Here is a 26,977-nt window from a genome sequence, read left to right as displayed (position 1 = left end):
GTGTCAGGTGTGACTAAGATGGCTTCAAACATAGTTACTGTCTTTAGTCATTTCTTTAACTTTTACCACTCTGACCAGTTAGGGATGGGTTATAAACTGTTGACAGTATGTGTATGTTTCAAGTGTCTTCAACAACAAGTCAAGCACCATTAACTGTCTTCAGCTAGCACAACTAGAGGAGTCTAGGCTTGGGAGAGGGAATATTAACTTTGAAAGAGACAAATGCTAATCATAGATATGAATTGTAAACTTAATTTCATACAGAGGGGGAGTTGGCTAAGGTTCATTTGGTAAATAGGCTAAAAGATAAGGTTGTAGTAATCAAGTTGACACTATTTCTGTGGGAGATAAACTCCGAAGTGTGTTTCTGGAGCATGAGAATTGGACTATTTTGGATTTGGTGTTATGTAAGGAGAAAAGGCTAACTAATATCCTTTAAAGGAGCTATTGGAAAATAATGACTATAATGTGATAGAATTTTACACAAAAATTGAATGTGCTATAGTTTGTTTTGAAACTGGAGTCTTAAATCTGAGTAAAGAAAAGTGAGGCATGAGGGACAAGTTGGCCAAACATGCCTGAGAAATAGTGGTAGGATGGAGGAATGGGAGCAATTTATAATCCAGCAGAGGAAGACCAAGAAACTGATTATGAAAATGTAAAGAGAATATGAATGCAAACTAGCAAGGAACACAAAGATGACTGTGAAAGCTGGTACTGATATGTCAAAGGAAAAGGATTAACAAGGATAAATGTGGACCCGTTGTAGAAGGGAACAGGAGAACTTACAGTAGATAACAGGAAAATGGCAGAGAAACTGAATACTTGCTTTGTGTATGCCCACAGAAATAGATACAGAAAATCTTCCAGAAATACTGCATGCCTTGTGTAATTGAATAGCTAAAATAAATTTGTATTAGTAAATGGGTAGAAAAGTTAGCTAGATTTAGAGTTGAGAAATCTGCTGGACAGGATGTACATAAGGTTAGAGTGTTAAAGGGAGGAGCAAAAGAGATGGTGGATGCGTTGGTGCTCATCTTCAGTAATTGTTTTAGATTCTGGAAAGGTTCTTACAAGAAAGTAATAATTTAACACCAATATTTGAGAAAGTAATAAGACTAAAGGATGACAGATCTATTAGTTTGATATTGTAGTCGGGAAAAAAATTAGAATCTATTATACAAGATGTGACAACTGAACATTTAGAAAAGAACGTTAAAATTTAGCAGAATCTACATAGGTTTATGGTACGGAAATCATGTTTGACAAATTATTGGAATTTTTTGATGGTGTTACTCGTAGCATTGACAAAGAAGAATCAAGGAATATGGTGCATTTGGATTTTCAGGCTTTTAATATGATTCCTCACAAGAGGTGAATAAATAAAGTTCAAACACATGGAATTGAAGGGAATGTTTTAATATAGATTGAATATTGGTTAATAGACAGAAAGCAGAGAATAAGAATAAATGGATCATTTTCAGAATACCAATTTTTAACTGCAAGGGTCAGTAATAGATCCATAACTATCCATAATCTATATAAATGACTTAGATATGGGATCAACTGTAACATTTCCAGATTTGGGGACGGCACGGTGGCACAGTGGTTAGCACTGCTGCCTTACAGCGCCTGAGACCCGGGTTCACTTCCCGCCTCAGGCGACTAACTGTGTGGAGTTTGCACGTTCTCCCCGTGTCTGCGTGGGTTTCCTCCGGGTTCTCCGGTTTCCTCCCACAGTCCAAAGATGTGCAGGGCCAGGTGAATTGGCCATGCTAAATTGCCTGTAGTGTTAGGTAAGGGGTAAATGTAGGGGTATGGGTGGGTTTCGCTTCGGCGGGTCGGTGTGGACTTGTTGGGCCGAAGGGCCTGTTTCCACACTGTAATGTAATCTAAAAAAAATCTAATCTAAATTTGCTGATGGTACCCAATAGTATGGGAATGTAAGTTGTGAGGAGCTTGCCTGAAGGCTTCAGGAGGATTTGGAGAGTCTAATTGAATGGTTTAGAACATGGCAGATGGAATATAATATAAATAAGTGTGAAGTTGTTTACTTGGATAGAATAAAAGGCAAGATAGAATATTTCTTAAGTGGTGAGAAGTGGGAAATCTTGGGTACCCAGAAAGATCTGCATGTCCATGAGTCACGAAAAGCTAGCAATCAATTAGAAAGACAAGTGGTACATTGGCACTCATTTCCCGGGGGTGTAAAGATACCTTGCTGTCATTGTATACAGCTTTGGTGAGACCTCATCTTTACAATTTACAATTTTGATCTCCTTATCTAAAGAAGGATACTGGGATAGTTGAATTGTTTATGAGGAGAGATTGAGAAAACTGGTGTGCATTCCCTAGAATTTTGAAGAGTGAGAAGTAATCTTATTGAAATTCTCAATTCAGGGTCTAAGAGAATGGATGTAGATGTTTCCTCAGGCAGGTAACTCAAGCATGGGATATCATCTTAGATAAAGTTATTTAAAACAGAGATGAGAGAGAGTTCCTTTATTCAACAGGTGGTGAAGTTTTGGAACTCTACTTCAGAGGACTCTGCGAGCTCAATTGTTGGGAAGGTTCAAGCCACAAAATCAATAGGTTTCTAAGACAAATGATGCAAAAGAATATGGGAATAGTGTAGGAAAGTGGCATTGAAGATCTAGAATGATGGAGCAAGCTCTATGGCTGAATGTTTCTGTGTTCCTCGGAAATAAGATTAGAAAACATTATTTTAAAAATCAAATAAAAATTTTAAAATGAATTCAGTTAAAAACACATTCATAGTGGAGACAGTGACGTACGTGGTTGTAATGCCACAGTGTTGTAAACCAGATATAGAGGCTAATGTTCTGGGGATGTGGACACAAGTCCCACCATGGTGGTTGGTGCAGTTTAAATTCAATCAATAAAATGCTCAAAGTAACAGCTTGTCTCAATCACGAAACCATATCAAATATCATAAAAACCCACCTTGTTCACTTATTCCCTTTAGGAGGGAAGTCTGCAGTCTGGCCTAGATGCGACTACAGCTCCACAGCAATGTGATTTACTCTTAAATTTCTTCAATGCCCCATGTAAGAATAAAGAGATTAACCAGGACCATGGGTGACGTCCCATAGGGCTACTGTTATCTTAGCCAGCAGAACCCTTTAAGAGAAGCAAAGGTTGTAGTGTCAAAGTGGAAGTGGATTAAAGAAAATCCATTTGCACCATGGAAATTAGCTGCAGGCCGCTGAGATTAGATACAATTTTGAGACCATGAATGTCTTCAGTTGGAAAAATTATTGATTATGTGTGTCCAGATTTTTAATTTGTGTTCCCAGTAACCAATTCCAAAATTTACTCATTTTTACTGCTTATTTTACAAGTTCGTTCCTCTTGATTTTTAAAATTCTGTTCTAATAGTAGAATTATTGACACATTTCGATTTTTAAAAAAAATTATACAAACATTTTGCCTATTCCGCAACATTTCTGAGAATCTTATCTAAGTGTCTGTAATGGGACTGTTGAAGAGGTTCACCTCTCTAAACTTTAGTATTATACAAATAAACTGTAACTGCAAGGATGAGTCAACATGACCTTTAGATACCCAGTGTCTTACAGCACAGTTATGTTAACTATTTGAGGAATTGCATACTCCACAAGTAATCTCTTGCTTTAGTTGCTTTTGCTAAGCTTTGCCCTAATGACAGTTGAAGTACCTTTTGGCCAGAGCAGTTTGTAGCTTCAAAGCTCTGACAGTTGGTTCTTGTGGCCCATGAAACTCCTTTTATTACATTCATAAGTTTCCTCTTAATTCATAGTTAAATTCAGATAATCTGATAAGTCAGTTTGAATTTTTCCTTCTCTTAGTACTTGTCTGTGTTGCTGAAGTTATTTAATTCCAAATATTGTTTATAAAAAAAAATTAGTCTTGTCTTTTAAGCACAATAATGACTGAGTTATCAGGAGTAAACTGATTCTTTATGGTATCCTGTTTCAGTTTTGTTGGCCTGGACGTTTGGAAAAGGCAAATTCTAGCTTCATTAGTGGATACATTCTCACGCTCAATGAGGAGACCTGTTAGGATTCACAATTCAAGATCTAACAAATGGATGTAGCATTGATCTAGACTTTGTGTGGCCTCTAGGACTGCACAGTACAGACCAGTACAATCTATGAAGGTGAAGTCAGAAGTGATATGACACCAGATTATAGTCCTACAAGCTACATAAAGCCACACTGTACTATCCTGTATCTGTAAAATCTTCCTTTTGACGCCATGACCTTGATAACTTATGATCTCTCTACCTTAATTAGATTGTACAGTTTTGGTTTACTTGTTACTTTGGTTAGACCTTTGGCACGCAACTCTTATACCTATCATGTTATTCCAGTCATTTGGTTTAGCTCCAGCACCACCTTATTTTTATTTTTTATAATTATCTCTGTGCCTTAATTGATAGGATTATAGGTCATCCTTCACTTGCTATTCGGCTGTTGACACTTCACTCACACGCTCTGACACTTTCAATCACTTGCAGAGATTTATTATTAATCTTGTCAACACTTCACATACATCATTTGTATGATCTTTTGATCTCACTACTGATGAATTCTGTGCCTGTGTCCTGTCTTCACTTCACCTAATGAAGGGACAGTGCTTGGAAAGCTTGTGATTTCAAAGAAACTTGTTGAATTACAACCAGGTGTCGTGTAGCTTCTGACTTTGTCCTCCCCAGTCCAACACTGGCACCTCCACATTAGGAGGATGAAAACAGTTTTGGAGAGGTTTCTTGTTCCTAATTACAGTCTACTAAGTCTCATCAGTTAATGTGGTTGTCTAGCTTTACACATGAAGTTGTTCCATTCTCACAGCACACATTTGGTATTCCTAAAGTTTAAGAGGAAATCATAGTTGGGATTGTAACCTGCAACACATTTGAGTGCACTGTGATGAACAACAGTGAGAGAAGTGTGAGTAAGGAGCTCTAAGGATAGCAAGAAAGAAAGGCCTGCAGTCAAAGTAGATTGCAACCAAATTTTGAGGTGTAGTCACTGTTGAATGTCTGGAAATCTAGTGACCAGTTTACATAACAATCTCCCTCAAACAACAATGTGATAATGACCTGGAAAGTTGTTTTGATTGAAAATAACAAATGGCCATATCATCAAAGATAACTCTTAGTGTTTTAAATGGGATCGTGCATTCTCTTGCACCTATCTGTGTACAGCCAGGGCATAGTTAAATATCTCATCTGAAAGACAGCATTCTTCACTATATAGAACTTGATCAACACAGCAATCAAGTCTCTAGTGTGAGCTTCACAGATGAGAAATCTATTCACTGGGTCTGCTGATTCCATGATCCTCCATCGCCAAACAAATGCAAACTGGAAACAGTGATGATGAGGCAGAAAAAGAGAACTGAAAACTGTTAAAACACAAAACTTGATCTGGTACTGTGCCTACAGAATAATGTTGCAAATCTCTCCAAAGGCCAGAAGCACCATACTGATTGAGCTCACTAACTCAGGAAGCAAACACAAAAGTGGAAACCTGCTCTCACTCCTGATGACCTGCTGGTTTAGATTAGATTCCCTACAGTATGGAAACAGGCCCTTCGGCCCAACAAGTCCTCACCGATCCTCTGAAGAGCAACCCACCCAGATTTTCCTGCTCCTTGGATGCTGTCTGACCTGCTGTGTTTTTCCAGCACCACACTCTCGACTGCTTGATTATAGAGAGAGATTATTTCTGATCTATATCTCCCAGCATTGTAGGACCCGGACGTATAAAAAAAGAACAGTACAGCACAATACAGACCCTTCAGCCCTCAATGTTGTGTTGACCTTTTATCCCACTCTAAGATCAGACTAATAGATAAAAATCACAGAGCAGAGGTCCCAGAACTGATTCCTGTGGAACACCACTGGTCACCAAGCTCCAGACTGAATTCTTTCCATCTACTACCACCCTCTGTCTTCTATGGGTCAACCAATTATGCATCCAGACAGCCAGATTTCCCTGTATCCCACGCCTCCTTACTTTCTGAATGAGCCCAGCACGGTGAACCTTATCAAATATCCCACGCCTCCTTACTTTCTGAATGAGCCCAGCACGGTGAACCTTATCAAATGTCTTGCTAAAATTCATGTATTTCACATCCAATGCTTTACCTTCACATCCTCAAAGAATTCAATAAGGTTTGTGATTCATGACCTGCCCCTCACAAGCCATGCTGACTATCTCTAATCAAACTATGGTTTTCCAAATAATCATAAATCCTGTCTCTCAGAATCCTCTCCAATACTTTGCCCACCACAGATGTAAGACTGATCTGTAATTCCCAGGGATACCTTTTCCCTTTCTTCAACAAGGGAATAACGTTTGCCACCCTCCAATCATCTGGCACTACTCCAGTGGACAGCGAGGATGGTAAGCTCATCGCCAAAGGTGCAGCAATCCCTTCCCTTGCTTCCTGTAATAATCTTGGGTATATCCCTTCTGGCCCAGGGGATTTATCTATCCTTAACTTTTTTCAAAATTTTCAGCACATCCTCCTCCTTAACATCAACCTGTTCAAGCATATTAGTCTGTTTCATGCTGTCCTCCGAAATGTCAAGGCCCCTCTCAGTGGGTAATACTGAAGCAAAGTATTCATTAAGGACCTCCCCTACCACCTCCAACTACAGGTGCAAGTTCCCTCTAAAGTCCCTGATCGACACTACCATTACTCTGGCCATCCTCTGATTCCTCATATAAGTATAGAATGACTTAGGATTTTCCTTAATCCTATTTGCTAAAGTGTTTTCATGCTCCCTTCTAGCTCTCCTAAGTCCATTCATCAGATCCTTCTTGGCTACCTTGTAACCCTCTAAAGTCCTGTCTGTCCTTGCCTTCTCAACCTTAAGTAAGCTTCCTTCTTCCACATCCCTTGTCATCTAAGGTTCTTTCAACTACCATCCCTTCCTTGTCTCAGTGTGACAAACCTGTCCAGCACTAGTAGCAAGTGCTTCTTTAACAACCTCCACATGTCTGTTTTGCATTTCCCTGAGAACATCTGTTCCAAATTTAGGTCTGTGAACTGTGACACTTTCTTGAATTTCTGTGTTTGAAATGTATGTACTCTTTTTATCTCCTAGTCCAAGTTATTGGTCGATGAGGTATTGTTTGATTTACTTCATAAGCTGTAGGGAGCTCCATAGACTATGTTCCAATGTAGAGAAAACATGGAGAACAGCTAGTTTGATTAAGCAAAAACAGGAGTTGCTGGCAAAGCACAGCAGATATGCTAGCGTCTGTGTAAAGAAATCAACGTTAACGTTTCGGGTCTAGTGACCCTTCCTCAGAACTGATGGTAACTAGGAAACTGTTGGTTTATATGCAGAAAATAAGGGTAAGCAGTAAAGCATAGGTAAGGATAGACCCCAAAGATGGAGAAGAACAGTTGGTCAGACAGAGTAGTCGATAACTATCTAGCTAGGAGGGTGAATAGCTGTTAATGAAGACTGTTAGTGGCTAACAGTAGATAGTGTTATAAGCCCATGGACTACCACAGCAATCTGGACTGTACATCCACCCATCCTGTTTCCTGTAAAGATTCCATTCAATTCTCTCAGTTCCTCCATCTCTGCCGCATATGTTCTGATGAGGCCAACTGTGATAAGGAAGCCTCCAAAACGTCCACCTTCTTCCTCAACCGAGGATTTCCCAGTACCCTTGTTGAGAGGACCCTCAACCTGATCTGACCCATCTCCTGCATTTGCGCCCTCCCCCACCTTCTGTCCCGGAACAGCGATAGGTTTCCCCTTGTCCTTATCCACCATCTCACCAGCATTCACTGTGGCAGTGCTGCCCTAATAACAAGGTTATGTTGTCCTTGGTTTTTTTCAACATGGGTCGTAAAGGCAGAGGTGCCAATTTGTCTGGAAATAATTACTTTGAACAATGGCTGGGGAGTAGCCAGTTCTCTTAGTTCAGGCTTTTTACCTTTTAGTTTAGTTTTGAGTAGTTTTAGCAGGCAGTTGAAAACTGCTGGTAACAGAGAAGCAGCTGCCGTGAAAAGAGGTTCCATGTTTGAACAGAGTCTTGCCTGAACTTCCTCTCTGAACACTCCTGTCTGTAAGAACCTGTGTTTGAATTTATCTTTTGCCAAGGGGTGTGTTAATGGGATATTGCAGGGATTGGAACAGTTTTGTTATGTTGCAATGTTGCATTGGTTGGATTATCAAATAAGTTGTTATTGTAAATTCTGTTTTCTTTTGTTTGTGTTTCATCTGCAATGTTTAAATAAATTATCTTTTGTTAAAGTTGAGTGGTTTGACCAGCGTCACACCTGGAATACAGCATCCACTTTACATCTGCCTAAAAAAAAAGTTATCCTCTGGGCTACCTTCTTAAAACACTTGGAGAGGTTCTGGCCTGATGCATAACACCACATCCCGAAGTTCATCATCTGCCATTTCCACCACCTCTAGCGAGATGCCACCACCAAACACATATTGCTCTCCCCTGCCTTGTCCACCTTCCATGGGGACTGTTCCCTCCGGGACAGCCTGGTCCATTCTTCCTTCACTCCCAACATTCCCCCACAGCTCCATGGCACATGCCCCTGAAACTGCCAAAGGTATAAGACCTGCCCATTTACCTCCTTCCTTTTCAGTATCTAAGGACTGAAACATACCTTCCAGATGAAGCCACACTTTACCTGCACTTCTCACAATCTAGTCTATTGCATTTGCTGCTCACAATCTGGTCTCCTCTACATTGGGGAAACAAAGTGTAGGCTGGATGACCACTCCAAGAACATCTACATCTTGTCCACAGACAAGTCCCTGAGTTTCCAGTTGCCTACCGCTTTAACATAGCATCCTCTTCCCTAGCCAATGCAGTGCACCAGCGAAGTGCAGCTCAAGAAAAACAACACCTCTTTTTCTGCTTAGGGATCCTGATGCCTCTGGATTCAATATCGAATTCAATAATTTTAAGGCTTGAACTCCGCAATGTCCTAGCCTCCTACCATATACTCCAGGCCTTGTTACTACATAGTCTGCCATTATACATTACCTATTGTTAGTCACTAACAGTCTCTACTATTCACTCTCCCTGCCAGATTCTTATTGACTCCTTTGTCTGTCCAACGTTCTTCTGTCTCTTTGGATTCTAACCCTACCTATTGTTTACTCCTTACCCTTCCCCACCCTATCTTCTGCATGTATACTGACATTTTCTTATCTACCATCAACTCAGAGGAAGAGTCATCGGATTTGAAATGTTAATTTTGATTTCTCTTCACAGCTGCTGCCAGACCTGCTAAGCTTTTCCATCAACTTCTGTTTTTGTTTCTGATTTTCCACATCCACTGTTCTTTCAGTTTTTAGCTAGTCTGATGAAAGTCACTTGGTAAAATCACTTCAACTTCAGTTCAGTAATGTTAGAAAAGTAGGCAAATCTGACAATTTTTATTTATAACGTGGCATGTTAAATACCCTCTGTTCTGAGGATGAGGTCAGAAGTCACACGGCACGAGGTTTATTTGATAAGGAATAATGTGGTAGATGCCAAGTAATGTTAACCGTAACCTCAAGTTCAACCCAGAAGCACAGTAAACAGACCAGAGGAAGTAGGCGTGAAGTTTAGTAAAGTTCAGTGAATTACTGTGATGATAAAAGTAACCTTGCTGGCTAATCTGTTTGAATGGCGAAGACACAACAACAGATTTTGAAGGCACACTGTCTGCACAATGATTCAAACTGACAACTAGCTGTTGAAACAACAACAATAAACGAGCAACATTGTACATTCAGCGACTGATATGGTCATTCTAAGAGATTAGCCGCCCTCTTGTTTAATGTTCAAATGAAATATTTATCCAACTTCCAAAAGAGAGAATTTTTGATAATCACTATCTCCTAACACACAACATTTGGAATACTTTTGTTGCATTAATTAAAATTAGACACACATTCTCTCTCTCTTTCCCCCCCCCACTGCAGTCTCCCCTCCCTTGTCACCTGATCTCTATTCAACCAGAGTTACTTTGCTATTGGGATCTCTTTACCTGCTGCTGTATTTTGTAATAAATCAACAACCCACCACCCATCCCAACTACTGCTGCTGGGTTTACAATTAATGTTGAAAATACCAGTTGACGTGTTTGCAAAATAGTTTGTCGGCTTGGAGACAATGTGCATTTGACTTCACTCTCTGAACACTTGGGAGGCGGTTTTTTGGGGCAGGGATAGGGGTGGATATGCTTCACTTGATACTCCACTTGAAAGATAGAGTTTGCACCTCACCTGGCGTATCCAAGAAAGACAGGTGATTGTATTGAAGAGGAAAAGCATTGGCCCCTCATCTGTTATTATCAAGGACAAAGGAAGTTGGCATCTTGTCCATTGGTATTTGAGAGAATTGATATATACCAGTGGTATTCCAGAGAGAGAGGATTGGCACATAGCTGGTGGTATCCAAGTATAGTATCCCAGAGAGAGACAGAGAAAGTTGGCCACTTTGCTTTCTGGCATATTCTCTGATTATATCCTGGAGGTAGAGTTGACATCTTACCTCATAGTATCCTAGAAAGAGAATGAAATGTCGCCTGATGATGATCTCAGCGAGAGAGAGAGAGAGAGAGATGGCACCTTACCTGACAATGACCAGAGAGTTGGCATCTCACTTGATGGTAACCGAGAGAGAGAGAGATGGGCACTTTGCTTGATGGTAACCCAAAGAGGGAGAGAGTTGATAACTGCTCTGATTGGTAATTCAGAGAGAAAAGAAGTGCTGATACTCTGACCTGATGGCATCCCAGTGAGAGAGAGCTGGCACCTTGTGTGATAGTTGGCACTGCCTGATGGCATACCAAGGAGAGAGAGTTGACAGCTTGCCAGATGGTTTCTCAAAGAGAAAGAGAGAACTGACACCTTGCCTGATCACCCGAACTGGGGAGAGACAAAAAAAAGCATATCATCTGCTGGTATCCCAGAGAGAGAGATTTACATCTTGTCTGATGATGGCCCTGAGAGAGAACGTTGGCATGCCTTTGGGATCCCAGAGCCAATAAGAAGTCTCTCACCTTGCCTGACAGTATTTCACACAGTTGGCTCATCATCGGATGATATCCCAAGGAGAGAGAATCACATTGTTTGATGATATCCCAGCGATAAAGGTTTTTTTAACACAATCCTGACTTGTGCCTTGTAGATGATGGACAGGCTTTGGTGAGCCAGGAACTGAGTTTAGATTAGAGTGGTGCTGGAAAAGCACAGCAGGTCAGACAGCATCCAAGAAGCAGGAAAATCGACGTTTCGGGCAAAAGCCCTTTATCAGGAATGGAGGGTTACTTGCTATAGATTCCTAGCCTCTGACCTATTCTTGAGCCACAGTATTTATTTGGCTAGTCCAATTCAGTATTTGATTGATGGTAACCTGCAGGATGTTGATTGTGGGTTATGCAACAATTGTAAAGGGACAATGGCTCAATTCTCTCCTGTTGGAAAATTGTAATTGTCTGGTCTTTGGTGTGAATGTTCCTTGCCACTTGTCAGTCTAAACCTGGAAATTTTCCAGGTCTTGCTGCATTTGGACATGGATGGCATCAGTATCTGAAGAGTCTTGAAAGGTGCTGAATATTGTGCAGCCTTCAGAGGATGTCCCACTCTGACTTAGGAGAAAGGGAAGGTGAGATGGAGCAGCTGATGGTGACTGGACTTTCGACACTATCCAAGGGAAATCATACAGTAATGTCCTGGAACTGAGTTTGACTGATGTCCAACATGCCAATATTTTTCTTTGTACTAGGCATGATGCCAACCAGCAGAGAGTTTTCTCTGTGATAACCATTGACTCCAGTTTTGTTAAGCATCCTTGATATCAAGGGCTGTCATTATCACCTCACCTCTGGAAATCAGATCTTTTGTCCATGTTTCATCCAAGGCAATAATGAGGTCAGGAGCTGAGTGGCCCTGACAGAACCTAAACTGTGCCTCTCTAAGTAGGTTATTGCTAAGCAAGAATTGCTTGATAGCACTCTTGATCACCTCTACATCACATTACTTATGATTGAGGGTAGATTGATGGGGCAGTAGCTTTGGGTTAGATTCGGAAAAGGTTGTGCTTGGGCAATTTTCTACACTGTCAGTTGAATGCCTCTGTTTTAACTGGATAGCTTGGGCAGCCATAGGTTCTGGAGCACAGGTCTTCAGTACTATTGCCAGAGTATTGACACAGCCCATAATCTTTGTACTATCCAATGCCTTCATCTGTTTTTTGATGTCACCTGGAGTGAATGGAATTATCTGAAGACTGCATCTGTGATGCTGGTGATCACTGGAGAAGGCCAAGATGAGTCATCCACTCAGCTCTTCTGACATTGATAAGGTTATGAACATATATGGAGCCTTTTCCTGCAGTATATGTTGGATTAAGTAGGACTGTGGAGCTTAGATTTGATCGGTTCATTGTGGAATTGTTCAACCCTATCTATGACTTGTTGTTTATGCTGTTTTAGATACAAAGTTAAAAAATCACACAACACCAGGTTGTAGTAGTCCAACAGGTTTAATTGGAAGCACACTAGCTTAGATACAAGCTAGTTTGTATTATAACTTCACCAAGATGACATCTAATGTTTAAGCATGAGTGCTGCTGTATCTGACATGTCCTCCTGCACTATCCATTGAACCAAGATTGATCTCCTTGTTAGATAATAATAGTTGAGTGGGGGATATGCTGGGCCATGAGGTTACAGATTGTGTTGGAGTACAATTCTGCTGCTGTGATGGCCTGTAGCACTTATGGATGCCCAGTCGTAAGTTGCTTAATCTTTCAACATTTATCCCATGTAGCATGATGGTAGTGCCACACAACACGGTGGACAGTATCCTCATTGCGAAACTGAGTACTTCATCTCCAGAAGAATCACGCAGATTAATGAAGGTGAAACCAATTACAATTTTCCCTTCCTGTTCCTTCATCACCTGCCACCAATGTGCCTGCTAAGCTGTGAAGATGTGCACACATGCAGCTGCTCCAGTCTTCTGCACACAGCAGTTGGGGTCAACATGCCGATCACGGCATTGACTTCCAGTTGTGGAAGTTGATAACTCTCGTGGGCCTTGGAGGTCCATGCAGATGTTAAGAAACTGCCTGCCACTGACCTATTCTGTCAGTTATGTAATTTAGGACTTAACCAGCTTGTGCTGCTGAGGCCAAATTTGGTGATAGCAATGGACATTGAATGCCCCCACCAGAGTACTCTGAGCAGCATGACCAGCTTTGGTGCTTCCTTCATGTGGTGCTAAATGAGAAGGTATACTGATTCTTAAGCTCAGACGGGGCAAATACATTGCAATACATGGTAATCAGTGGGAGGTTTGCTTGACTGAGTATCATCTGATGCCATGAGACTTCACACTGTATGGAGTCAATTTGAAAGACTCCCAGAGCAACTCAGTCCCAACTGTGTGTCACTGTGCCGTCAACTCTTCTGCTTCTGTTTTGCCAGTGGGACAGGACATACCTTGGAATGGCAATAATATTTTCTGGGACATGATCTGTGAGGTATGATTCCACGACTGTGAATATGAGGGAAAAACACAGTTGACCTCATCATTACCAGTCTGCTGGCTGCAGATGCACCCATCCATGACAGTATTGGTAAGAGTGACCATCGCACAGTCCTTGTGGAGACGAAGTTTCGCCTTCACATTGAGAATAACTTCCATTATGTTGTGTGGCACTATCACTATGCAAAATGGGTCAGACTTCGAACAGGTCTAGCAATTCAAGTCTTGGCAACCATGAGGTGTTGTGGGCCATCAACAGCAGCAGAATTATGCTCCAATCTTCAAACTTGTGGCCCAATATATCTCCCACTAAACCATCAATACTAAGCCAGAGGATCAACCCTGGTTCAATGGAGAGTACAGGAGGGCATGCCAGAGCATCACCAGACATGCCTAAAAATGGGCTATCAATCTGGTGAAGCTCCCAAACAGACTACTTATATGCCAATCAGAATAAGCAGCAAGTGATAAACAGAGCTAAGCAATTCCACAATCAACTAACCAAACTGAAGCTCTGCAGTCCTGCCACAGGCAATTGTAAATAGTGGTGGACAATTAAACAATTCATTGGAGGAGGAGATTCCACAAATATCTTCATCCTTAATGGTATAAGAGCCAAGTCAGCAGTGCAAAAGATAAGGCTGAAGAATTTGCAGCAGTCTTCAGACAGAAGTGCCGAGTGGATGATCCATCTCGCCCTCCTCCAGTGGGCCCCAGCATTACAAATATCAGTCTTCAGTCAATTCATTTCACTTCACATGATATCAAGAAACATGTGGAGACTGCTAAGGCCATGGGCCCTGACAACATTTTGGCAATAGTACTAAAGGCTTGTGCTCCAGAAGATGATGTTCCCCTAACCAAGCTCTTCCAGTACAATTACAACACTGGCATCTACCCGATAATGTGGAAAACTGCCCAGGTATATCCTACACACAAAAAGCAGGACAAATTCAACCCGGCCAACTACCATCCCATGAGTCTCCTCTCAACCGTTAGTAAAGTGATGGAAGGTGACATAAACCATGCTATCAAGCAGCATCTGCTCAGCAATAACCTGCTTAGTGACACCCAGTTTGGGTTCTGGCAGGGCTATTCAGCACCTGATCTCATTACACCATTGGTTTAGGCATGGGCAAAAGAGCTGCATTCCAGAGGTGAGTGTGACAACCCTTGACATCAAGGCTGCAATTGACCAAGTGTGGCACCAAGGACCTTAGTAAAAATGGAATCAGTGGGTATCAGAGGGCAATCACTCCACTGGTTGGAGGCATACCTAGCATATAGGAAGATGGTTGTGTATGTTGGAGGTCTGTCGTTTCAGCTCTCTACAAGAGTTCCTCAGGGTAGTGTCGTAAGCTCAACATCTTCAGCTGCTTCATCAATGACCTTCCTTTCTTCATAAGGTCAGAAATGGGGTTGCTTGCTGATGATTACATAATATTAAGCACTATTTGTGATTCTTAGATACTGAAGCAGACCATGTTCATATGCAACAATATCTGGACGATATCTTGCTTGGGCTGACAAGTGGAAAGTAACATTCATGCTGCACAAATGCCAGGCAATGATCAACACCAATAAGAAACAATCCAACTAGCACCCTTGACATTCAATGGTGCTACCATCACTTAATCTCCCTATCAACATCCTTGGGGTTACCACTGACTAGCAAGTCAATTGGGCCTGCCATATAAGCACAGTGGCCACCAATGCAGGTCAGAAGATAGGAATATTGCAATGAATAACTCACCTCCTGATTCCAAAGCCTGTGCATTACCTAGAAGGCACAAATCAGCGTGTGATGGAATACTCCCCACTTTGTCTGAATGTGTGTAGCTCCAACAACACTCAAGAAGCTTTGACACCATCCAGAACAAAACAGCCTGCTTCGTTGGTGCCAGATTCACAAATATCCATTCCCTCCTCCACCTCTGCTCAGTAGCAGAAATATATGAAATGCTTTCTGGAAATCTATGTTTTACTCTAACAACAGCTTTACCTTTTTTGAGCTTTCTCTGTTAATTCTTCTTTAAAAAAATACTCTTCTTAAAAAAGCAATTTAATGAAACACGACTTTAAAACTCCATGCTGACTCATTCTAATTAACCCACCATTTTCCATGTGACCACTGATTCTATTCAAAATAATTGCTTCTAGAGGCCCACTTACTGGACTGGTCTGCAATTGGTGGAATTACCCTTACAACGTTTCTTGAACAAAGCTATAAAGTTGGCAACTTCCCAGTTTTCTGGCATCTCCATCAGGTGTTAGTCAAGAGAACTTTTGCAGGGTTGAGTTTACCATTGTCATTTTCAGTACGAAGGACAGTGCTCGGTGGCCTGTCCAGCTTTCTTTCACTTTTGAGATTTTTCAGTGCCTTGATGCACCCGAGTGTCTTGTTTGGACATTTTAGAGAGCAGTTAAGAGTCAACCATATTGCTGTTAATCTGGAGTCACATGATGACATGACAAGTTAAGGACAAAGGAATTCTGGACAATGTTTGCATATCATCTGATGTTATCTCAGAGAGGTTTCAATGCAAGAGCCCTGACATTAAGGCAAATGAACTCAGGGCATGGGTGGAATTGGGATATCATAGCTATTACAGAAACATGGCTGAGGGGGAGACAGGACTGGCAGCTCAATGTTCTAGGATACAGATGCAATGGGAACGATAGAAGGGGAGGCAAGAGAGGAGTAGGAGTGACATTTTTGATGAGGGAAAACATCATAGCAGTACTTAAGAGGATATTCCTGGGGGATCATCCAGTGCAACTATTTGGGTGGAACTGAGAAATAAGAAGGAAGGTGATCATTTTGATGGGATTGTACCATAGGATCCCTTCCCAGTAGTCAGCAGGAAATTCGGGAGCAAATATATAGAGAAATCGCAGATAGTTGTAAAACTGATAGGATTGTAACAGTAGGGGATTATTGTTTTCCAGATTGGGTTGGGATATCTGGTCGGCATGGACGGGTTGGACCGAAGGGTCTGTTTCCATGCTGTACATCTCTATGACTCTATGACTGCCATAGTGTCAAGGGAGGAATTTATTAAATATTGAACTACAGAAGCAATCATCCCAGCATCCACAAATGAAGCTGCATCAGAACATTATTTCAACATGCCACCACACACTGCAGCACAGAGGAACTACACAGAGCAGAGAAAATCACCTATACAGTGTATTCAGAAAGAATGGGTAGCCAATCAACACAGTCCATCGATTTCTCAGCAACAAACCCAGTCAAGTAGACAAAACGCGTCCAGAAACCCTAGTCACTCTCCCCTACATTAAAGACATTTCGGAAATGACTGCCAGACTACTTGGCATCATGGTAGTCCACAAACCCAGCAACACACTAAAACAGCAGCTAATGAACTTGAAAGACCCTATACAGACAACAAGCAAAACTAATGCCACTTACAAAATATTGTGCAAGAACTGTAACAAACACTACATTGGACAAACAGGCAGAAAACTAGCCACCAGGATACATGAAACATCAGCTAGCCACAAAACAATATGACCCTCACTAGTACCATTACATACAGATAAAGAAGGACACCACTTCGACTGGGACAATACATCCATCCTCGGACAAGCCAAACCGAGACATACAAGAGAATTCTTAGACGCATGGCATTCCAACCTGAACTCTATTAACAAATACATTGACTTGGATCCCATTTACTACCCTCTGAGAAAAAGAATAGGAAATGATGTCACCACAGGAAATGACATCACCAACCCAAGGAAACCAAAACATATAAATAGAAAGCAGGCAAAACCAGCAGTGCTTCGTCCAGAGGCTCACTGAAGATGTTACCTAGTATGGTGATGAAACGTCTGAAAATGAACCTTCCAGCTCTGCGAGCAAACCCACATCCAGGAATTCATCAAGTGTGTTCAACAATTTTTTTTTTTGAGTCAATATGTAGATGGCCCTACAAGAGAAGGGGCAAACCTTAACCACCTCTTGGAGAAATAAGGCAGGGCAAGTGACTGATATGCTAGTGGGTGAGCACTTTGGGACCAGTGATCATAATTTGTTTAGTTTTAAACTATCATGTGGAGGTGCTTGTGTTGGACTGAGTTCGACAAGATCAAAAATCACATGACACAGGCTTTAGTCCAACAGGTTTATTTGAAAACACTAGCTTTCAGCGTGCTGCTCCTTCATCAGGTGCTAGTGAGAGAGAAGGTCTTAGATACAGAATTTATAAGGAAAAGATCAAAGGATCTTACTGTTCATGCAAGTGAATTGAACATACCTAAGACGGCTCTTAAGTCTTTAATCAGTTATAATGGAGATGCAGGTTTTGATTGATTAATATGCAAATCCCAAAATTTCTTTCAAGTCACTGTCCTGAGATAACTTAAAGTGTTATCAATCAATATAAAGGAGGTGAAACCTCCAGTCAGACAATATATTTAGTTGTGAGGTCTTGTTTGTAGTCTGTCTGTCTTAAACTGGAGTCAGACTGTCTTTATTTCCAAAGTAGGCGTTTATAAAATGCCATATTGACTGACTGCCTGCAGATTGTGTGCTTTTTGAACGAAATAGAATGTAATTGCAAATACAAATCTGCAAATGCAAATTCATTCCACAGTTGGATTTGAGGCAAAATACAGAGAACCTGATGATACTTCAAACACTTGCATACTTCCTAATAATTACAAGTTCTGGCTTACTCCTCCTGCATAATAATTTGCACACTGTCTGTAATGTCTTTTTCTCTTGCACCAGACTGCAACATAGCACACAAGGTTTATGGTGACCATTACAAAAGTATCTAGTCTTCTGTACTAACTTCATATCTACTCTTTGCTGATTGCCATGTGCAGTCCCTTGCCTATTATTGCCACGATTTTGACTCCGATCAGTCTTCAATGCAGGACATCGTGGTCTGCTTACCTAATAGGACATAAGTTGAGATGCAGCTGACCCTGCATTTTCCATCCAATTAGATCAGTAACACCCAGATAATAGTGCTGGTTCAGCATGGATGTCATTTGCCGCAGAAATTCATGCGTGTTTTTCCTTTCTCTTCATGAAATTGGCTCTGCATATCTCACACTGAGAGGAATGAGAATTATTGTTCGTTCCGATTAGTGTTTGAATATTAAGTTCCCAACAGTATTCTGATTCATATAGCTTTAAGTCTTCCTGTTATGGTGTCGTGACCATCGGGCACTACTTGCTATATCCCTGGGTGGTGTTCGGTTCATTTTATACATTGTCCATTTGCTCTTTCAAAACATTGATGACTTTTGATGACTTCATGGAAGAAAACGAGCACAAAATATCAAAAAGGATAGCAAAAGATTCTATAGGTATGGAAAATGGAAGAGAGTCGCTAATATGAATGTTGGTCCCTTGGAAGATGAAACCAGAGAGTTAATAGTGGGGAATACTGAGAAGACCGAGATACTGAATCAATACTTTACCTCACTTTTCACAGTGGAGGACAATAGTACCATTCCTGTTGGAACAGGCAAGTCAGAGGCAAAAGATAAGGTAGAACTTAGAACAATCAACATCGATAGGGAAAAGGTACTAAGTATACTATTAGAATTGAGGACACATATGTCTCCTAGGCCTAATGGCCTACATCCTAGGGTATTAAAGGAAAAGGCAGCGGAGACAGTAGATCCATTGGTTACAATATTCCAAAATTCTCTGGACATGGGAAAGGCTCCAGTGGATTGAAAAATTGCTAATATGACAACCTTATTCAAACTGGAAGGGAGGCAAAATGTGGGAAATTATAGACCAGTTAGTTTAACATCTATTGTTGGGAACGTATAAGAATCAATTATAATGGATGCAATAACAGGACATTTGGAAAGTCAAAACACAATTCATCAGAGTCAGCATAATTTTTTGAAGGGCAATTCATGTTTGACTAATTTACTCGAGTTCTTCAAAGATGTAACAAGTAAGGTCGATAATGGGAACTATCAGGGTGCTCCAGTGCAGAACGATCATGAGTCACAGAAAAACTAGCATGCACATACAGCAGATAATAAAGCAAATGGATGTTGGTTTTTATAGCGAAAGGAATAGAATACAAAGGCAAAGAAGTATTGTTGCAACCATATAATGTATTGGTGAGAACGCACTTGGAATACTGTGCACAGGTTTGGTCCTCTTATTTGAGATGTAGTGGCATTGGATGTAGTTCAAAGGAGATTCACTAGATTGACCCAATGGATTGCACCTAAATTGGAAGGGGACTAACATACTGGCAGGAAAATTTGCAAGAACTGCTTGGGAGGATTTAAACTAGTAAGCTGGTGGGGGGCGGGGGGGGGGAACCCAGGGAGATAGTGAGGAAAGAGATCAATCTGAGACTGGTACAGTTGAGAACAGAAATGAGTAAAACAGTCAGGGCAGGCAGGGACATGGTAGGACTAATAAATTAAACTGCATTTATTTCAATGCAAGGGGCCTTACAGGGAAGGCAGATGAACTCACGGCATGTTAGGAACATGGGACTGGGATATCAAGCAATTACAGAAACATGTTTCAGGGATGGGCAGGACTGGCAGCTTAATGTTCCAGGATACAAATGCTACAGGAAGGATAGACAGGGAGGCAAGAGAGGAAGGGGATTTTTGATAAGGGATAGCTTTACATGTGCTGAGGAGGATATTCCCGGAAATACATCCAGGGAAGTTATTTGGGTGGAACTGAGAAATAAGAAAGGGATGATCACCTCCTTGGGATTGTATTATAGACCCCCTAATAGTCAGAGGGAAATTGAGAAACAAACTTGTAAGAAGATCTCCATTATCTGTAAGAATGATAGGGTAGTTATGGTAGGGGATTTTAACTTTCCAAACATCGACTGGGACTGCCATAGTGTTAAAAGTTTAGATGGAGAGGAATTTTCTGATTCAGTATGTGGATGTATCTACTAGAGAAGGTGCAAAACTTGACCTACTCTTGGGAAATAAGGCAGGGCAGGTGACTGAGGTGCCAGTGGGGGAGCACTTTGGGGCCAGCGACCATAATTCTATTCGTTTTAAAATAATGATGGAAAAGGATGGGCCAGATCTAAAAGTTGAAGTTCTAAATTGGAAAAAGGCCAATTTTGACGGTATTAGGCAAGAACTTTCGAAAGCTGATTGGAGGCAGATGGTCGCAGGTAAAGGGATGGCTGGAAAATGGGAAGCCTTTAGTAATGAGATAACAAGAATCCAGAGAAAGTATATTCCTGTCAGGGTGAAAGGGAAGGCTGGTAGGTATAGGGAATGCTGGATGACGAAAGAAATTGAGTGTTAGATTAAGAAAAAGAAGGAAGCATATGTCAGGATAGATCGAGTGAATCCTTAGAAGAGTATAAAGGAAGTAGGAGTATACTTAAGAGGGAATTCAGGAGGGCAAAAAGGGGACATGAGATAGCTTTGGCAAATAGAATTAAGGAGAATACAAAGGATTTTTACAAATATATTAAGGACAAAAGGGTGACTAGGGAGAGAATAGTGCCCCACTCTCCCCTCCCCTCAAAGATCAGCAAGGAGGCTTTTTTGTGGAGCCACAGAAAATGGGGGAGATACTAAATGAATATTTTGCAACAGTATTTACTGTGGAAAAGGATATGGAAGATATAGACTGTAGGGAAATAGATGGTGACATCTTGCAAAATGTTAGAACTGGCTCAAAGGTAGAAGACCTTTGAGCCAGTATCCATGCCCCAAAGGTAGGGTGGTGGTGGAGGGTTGTTTTTCAGACTGGAGGCATGTGACCAGCGGAGTGTCACAAGGATCGGTGCTGGGTCCTTTACTTTTTGTCATTTACATAAATGATTTGGATGCGAGCCTAAGAGGTATAGTTAGTAAGTTTGCAGATGACACCAAAATTGGAGGTGTAGTGGACAGCGAAGAGGGTTACCTCAGATTACAACAGGATCTGGACCAGATGGGCCAATGGGCTGAGAAGTGGCAGATGGAGTTTAATTCAGATAAATGTGAGGTGCTGCATTTTGGGAAAGCAAATCTTAGCAGGACTTATACACTTAATGGTAAGGTCCTAGGGAATGTTGCTGAAGAAAGAGACCTTGGATTGCAGGTTGATAGCTCCTTGAAAGTGGAGTCGCAAGTAGATAGGATAGTGAAGGCGGCTTTCCTTCATTGGTCAGAGTATTGAGTACAGGAGTTGGGAGGTCATGTTGCGGCTGTACAGGACATTGGTTAGGCCACTGTTGGAATATTGCGTGCAATTCTGGTCTCCTTCCTGTCAGAAAGATGTTGTGAAACTTGAAAGGGTTCAGAAAAGATTTACATGGATGTTGCCAGGGTTGGAGGATTTGAGCTATAGGGTGAGGCTGAACAGGCTGGGGCTGTTGTCCCTGGAGCGTCGGAGGCTGAGGGGTGACCCTATAGAGGTTTACAAAATTATGAGGGGCATGGATAGGATAAATAGACAAAGTCTTTTCCCTGGATTTGGGGAGTCCAGAACTAGAGGGCATAGGTTTAAGGTGAGAGGGGAAAGATATAAAAGAGACCTAAGGGGCAACTTTTTCACGCAGAGGGTCGTACGTGTATGGAATGAGCTGCCAGAGGATGTGATGGAGGCTGGTACAGTTGCAACATTTAAGAGGCATTTGTATGGGTATATGAATAGGAAGGGTTTGGAGGGATATGGGCTAGGTGCTGGCAGATGGGACTAGATTGTGTTGGGATATCTGGTCGGAATGGACAGGTTGGACCAAAGGGTCTGTTTCCATGCTCTACATCTCTATTACTGTATGACCCCAGAGATGAGGGGTTTGATAGCCTTGCTATAGGAAGGGAAGTGGAGTGGACTCTTCCACTTGTGGGGCATTCTTGGACAAGTGGTCATGGTCTGAGCATAAGAGGTAGCAAATTTAAAACAGAGTTGAGGAGAAACTATTTCTTCAAAACGGTTGTGAATCTGTGGAATTCACTACCCCAAAGTGTGGTGGATGCTGGAACAGTAAGTAAATTTAAGGAGGAGTTAGACAGACTTTTAATTTGTAATGGGTTGAAGGGATATGGCTATTACGGAGACATGGCTAGAACAGGGACAGGATTGGCTGTTGCAGGTTCCTGGATTTAAATGTTTTAGTAGGGTCAGAGGTGGGGGTAAAAGAGGGGGAGGTGTGGCATTGCTTGTCAAAGATAGTATTACAGTGGTGGAAAGGACGATGGATGAGGACTTGCCATCTGAGGTAGTTTGGGCTGAGGTTAGGAATAGGAAAGGTGAGGTCACCCTGTTAGGAGTCTTTTACAGGCCTCCTAATAGTCCTAGAATCATTGAAGAAAGGATAGGGAAGGTGATTCAGGAGATGAGTGACAGTAATAGGGTGGTTGTTATGGGGGACTTTAACTTTCCTGATATTGATTGGGAAAGCTATAGCTCAAGTTCGTTAGATGGGTCAGTGTTTGTTCAATGTGTGCAGGAGAGTTTCCTGACACAATATGTAGACAGGCCAACAAGAGGTGAGGCCATACTGGATTTGGTTCTGGGTAACGAACCAGGCCAGGTGTTAGAATTAGAGGTAGGTGAGCACTTTGGGGATAGTGACCATAATTCAGTGATTTTTACTCTCGTGATGGAGAGGGATAAGTGTGTACTACAGGACAAGAGTTATAGCTGGGGTCAGGGAAATTATGATGCGGTGAGGCATGACTTAGGATGTGTGGCTTGGAAAAGTAGACTCCAAGGCAAGAGTGTAAATGATATGTGGAGCTTGTTCAAGGAGCAACTATTGAGTGTCCTTGATAATTATGTACCTGTCAGGCAGGGAGGAAAGGGTCGTGCGAGGGAGCCGTGGTTTAATAAGGAATTGGAATCCCTTGTTAAATGGAAGAGGGCGGCCTATCTCAAGATGAGACGTGAAGGTTCAATTGGGGCGATTGAGAGTTATAGGGTAGCCAGGAAGGACCTGAAGAGAGAGCTAAGAGCAGCAAGGAGGGGACATGAAAGGTCCTTAGTCGGTAGGATTAGGGAAAACCCTAAGGCTTTCTATAGGTATGTTAGGAATAAAAGAATGACTAGGGTAGGAATAGGTCCAGTCAAGGATAGTAGTGGGAAGTTGCGTGTGGAGGCGGAAGAGATTGGGGAGACACTGAATGAATACTTTTCTTCAGTATTTATTCAGGAACAGGGCATTGTCGTCGATGTGAATACTGAGACACAAATAAGTAGAATGGATGGCTTTGAGGTATGTAGAGAAGAGGTGTTGGAAATCCTGGAAAAGGTGAAAATAGATAAGTCCCCTGGGCCTGATGGCATTTATCCTAGGATTCTCTGGGAAGCAAGGGAGGAGATTGCAGAGCCATTGGCCTTGATTGAGCTTCCTGGCCTCAATGCCACATTTGCCTTTTGACAGTTTGACTATTCTCCCCTTGTTCTCCTGCCATACTCCAACTTGAAATAGTGCTGTACTTTTTAAAATGTTCAATCTAATTTGCTGTATTTCAAGGTTTCTTCTCATTCTCTGCACTTCAAGGTCAAATCGCTCAAGAGGATTTTTATGTCCTCTTTGTCTACAGGAGTAGTGCCAGAAGACTGGAGGATAGCAAATGTGGTTCCCTTGTTCAAAAAGGGGAGTAGGGATAACCCTAGTAACTATAGGCCGGTGAGTCTCACTTCTGTTGTGGGCAAAGTCTTAGAGAGAATTGTAAGGGATAGGATTTATGCACATCTGGATAGGAATAATGTGATCAAGGATAGTCAGCATGGTTTTGTGAAGGGCAGGTCGTGCCTCACAAACCTTATTGAATTCTTTGAAAAGGTGACGAAGGAGGTTGATGAGGGGAAAGCGGTAGATGTGGTATATATGGATTTTAGTAAGGCGTTTGATAAGGTTCCCCATGGTAGGCTACTGCAGAAAATACGGAGATATGGCATTGAGGGTGAGTTGGAGGTTTGGATTAGGAATTGGCTGGATGGAAGAAGACAGAGGGTAGTAGTTGATGGCAAAGTTTCTTCATGGAGTGCCGTCACTAGCGGTGTTCCGCAAGGATCTGTTTTGGGACCATTGCTGTTTGTCATTTTTATAAATGACCTGGAAGAGGGGTTAGAAGGTTGGGTGAGCAAGTTTGCGGATGATACGAAAGTCGGAGGAGTTGTTGACAGTGAGGAAGGATGTGGCAGGTTACAGCAGGATATAGAGAAGCTGCAGAGCTGGGCAGAAAGGTGGCAAATGGAATTCAATGTAGCTAAGTGTGAGGTGATTCACTTTGGGAAGAATAACAAAAAGATGGGGTACTGGGCTAATGGTCGGATACTTGGTAGTGTGGATGAGCAGAGGGATCTTGGTGTCCATGTACACAGATCTCTGAAAGTTGCCACCCAGGTAAATAGTGCGGTGAGGAAGGCATATGGCGTATTGGCTTTTATTGGTAGAGGAATTGAGTTCTGGAGTCCTGAGGTCATGATGCAGTTGTATAAGACTCTGGTGCGGCCGCATCTGGAATATTGTGTGCAGTTTTGGTCGCCATACTATAGGAAGGATGTGGAGGCACTGGAACGGGTGCAGAGGAGGTTTACCAGGATGTTGCCTGGTATGGAAGGAAGATCGTATGAGGAAAGACTGAGACACTTGGGGCTGTTTTCATTAGAGAAAAGAAGGTTTAGGGGTGACTTGATTGAGGTGTACAAGATGATTAGGGGGTTAGATAGGGTTGACAGTGTGAACCTTTTCCCGCGTATGGAGTCGGGTATTACAAGGGGGCATAGCTTTAAATTAAGGGGGGGTAGATATAGGACTGAAGTTAGGGGTAGGTTCTTCACTCAGCGAGTCGTAAGTTCATGGAATGCCCTGCCAGTAGCAGTGGTGGACTCTCCCTCTTTATGGGTATTTAAGCGGGCATTGGATAGGTATATGGAGGATAGTGGGTTAGTATAGGTTAGGTAGGCTTGGATCGGCGCAACATCGAGGGCCAAAGGGCCTGTACTGCGCTGTATTCTTCTATGTTCTATGTTCTATGGAAAGAAGGCAGGAAATTGTGGGTGAGGAGCATATCAGCCATGATTGAATGGTGGAGCAGACTCGGTGGGCTGAATGGCCTAATTCTGCTCCCGTATCTTATGAACTTAACTGCAAAGCCTTACAATATTTTCAAGCTGCATTTATATAATAGCTGTATCTGAAAGATATGGCTTAATATTTTCAAGCTGCATTTATATTATAGCTGTATCCGAAAGATATGGCTTCTTCTGTGCTTCTCTGCTAGTAAAGGCAGCCATTCTACCCCTGACTTGGCCTATGTTAGCCAGTAACTCTATTCTATTGAAACTATGATTGCCTTGAAACCATTTGAACAATTCTTTCCTTGGCACCCCAAGCTCGGAAAAGGAAAATTTCAAATACCACTCCTGATTTAAAAAAAATGCACACCTATGCTCCTCTCCTGAAGTTGTTAATTTTAAAAAAAAGTTTATTGGGCACATTACTAGAGTTACTGAGTACAGTTTGCTAATCCTCTGACTTTGGTTGGCATAGATCCATCAGTATTCTCAGTGCCTGAGAATACATGCAGTGTTTATGTAGCCCAAAGCCATTGGAATCTTGTTAATTAAAAAGTGAAATAACTATGGATGCAGTAAATCAGAGACAAAAGTAAAAATTGCTGGAAAAGCTCAGCAGGTCTGGCAGCACATGTGGAGAGAATCAGAGTTATTCAGAGTCAAGTGACCCTTCCTCAGAACTGATGGTAGCTAGAAAAATGTCGGTTTACATGCAGAGGATTGTGAGGGAGTAAGGAATAAATTATAGTAAATGGGGATAGAACCCAGACAGAGAGAAGAACAGTTGGACAGACAAGGAATGAAGAATGATCTGGCTAGTAGGGTGAATAGCTGTTGGTGGCTAACAGTGTATGGTGTGTAATAGCCTACTATGTGATAATAAGGTCTGGTGTCTGGGGGTAGGGGTAAGGGTGTGAGAGAGCTCAGGCCCTAAAATTATTGAACTTGATATTAAATCCAGAAGGCTGCAGGGTTCCCAGGTGGAAAACGCGATAAAGAGTATATGCTTTCAGTCTGGTATGACACTTCTTTAGACAAAGGTCCACACGTCTTTAGGTGTATGTTTCAAATGTAGTCTCTTTTGTCATGTGAAAAACAAGGGAGCATATTTTAAAATTAGAGCTAATTCAGAGATAATGTCTGAAAGCAGTTTCGGTCATAATCAAACACAAACTGTTGTGAAATATAAAATTATTAATTGAGCAATTACCTCCAGTTCAGTTGCCATGTTCAAATTCCGCTGTGGAACAAGTTGCTTTCCAAAAGGGAGCAATGACCAACATCATGGGCAAAGAAACGGCTAACATTCATGCTACCACTTGTTATCCAGTTACTAAAGAGCAAAAAGAGCAAGATCTTTTGTTAGGTAAAATAACATAGAACATTACAGCACAGTACAGACCCTTTGACCCTCGATG

General features: G+C 41.8%; 1 protein-coding gene and 1 long non-coding RNA gene across 3 annotated transcripts in view; one reads left to right on the top strand and one right to left on the bottom strand.

The window, feature by feature from the left end:
* The window catches only part of bmpr2b (bone morphogenetic protein receptor type 2b), a 324,336-nt gene that overhangs the window by 208,594 nt on the left and 88,765 nt on the right, over nucleotides 1-26,977 (top strand). The gene's annotated exons all lie outside the window — the stretch shown is intronic.
* Nucleotides 1,961-26,977, bottom strand: LOC122551453 (uncharacterized). The gene is made up of 3 exons (XR_006312106.2): nucleotides 26,770-26,977; nucleotides 18,471-18,632; nucleotides 1,961-3,141 (listed from the first exon to the last, which is right to left on the bottom strand). It is a non-coding gene; the product is annotated as an uncharacterized LOC122551453 (long non-coding RNA).

This window comes from Chiloscyllium plagiosum, unplaced genomic scaffold (assembly GCF_037043375.1).
Source record: "Chiloscyllium plagiosum isolate Xiang-an unplaced genomic scaffold, Cpla_swu_hap1 HiC_scaffold_7, whole genome shotgun sequence".
NCBI classification, from domain to species: Eukaryota; Metazoa; Chordata; class Chondrichthyes; order Orectolobiformes; family Hemiscylliidae; genus Chiloscyllium; species Chiloscyllium plagiosum.
This window is presented reverse-complemented; position numbering and strand designations above follow the sequence as displayed.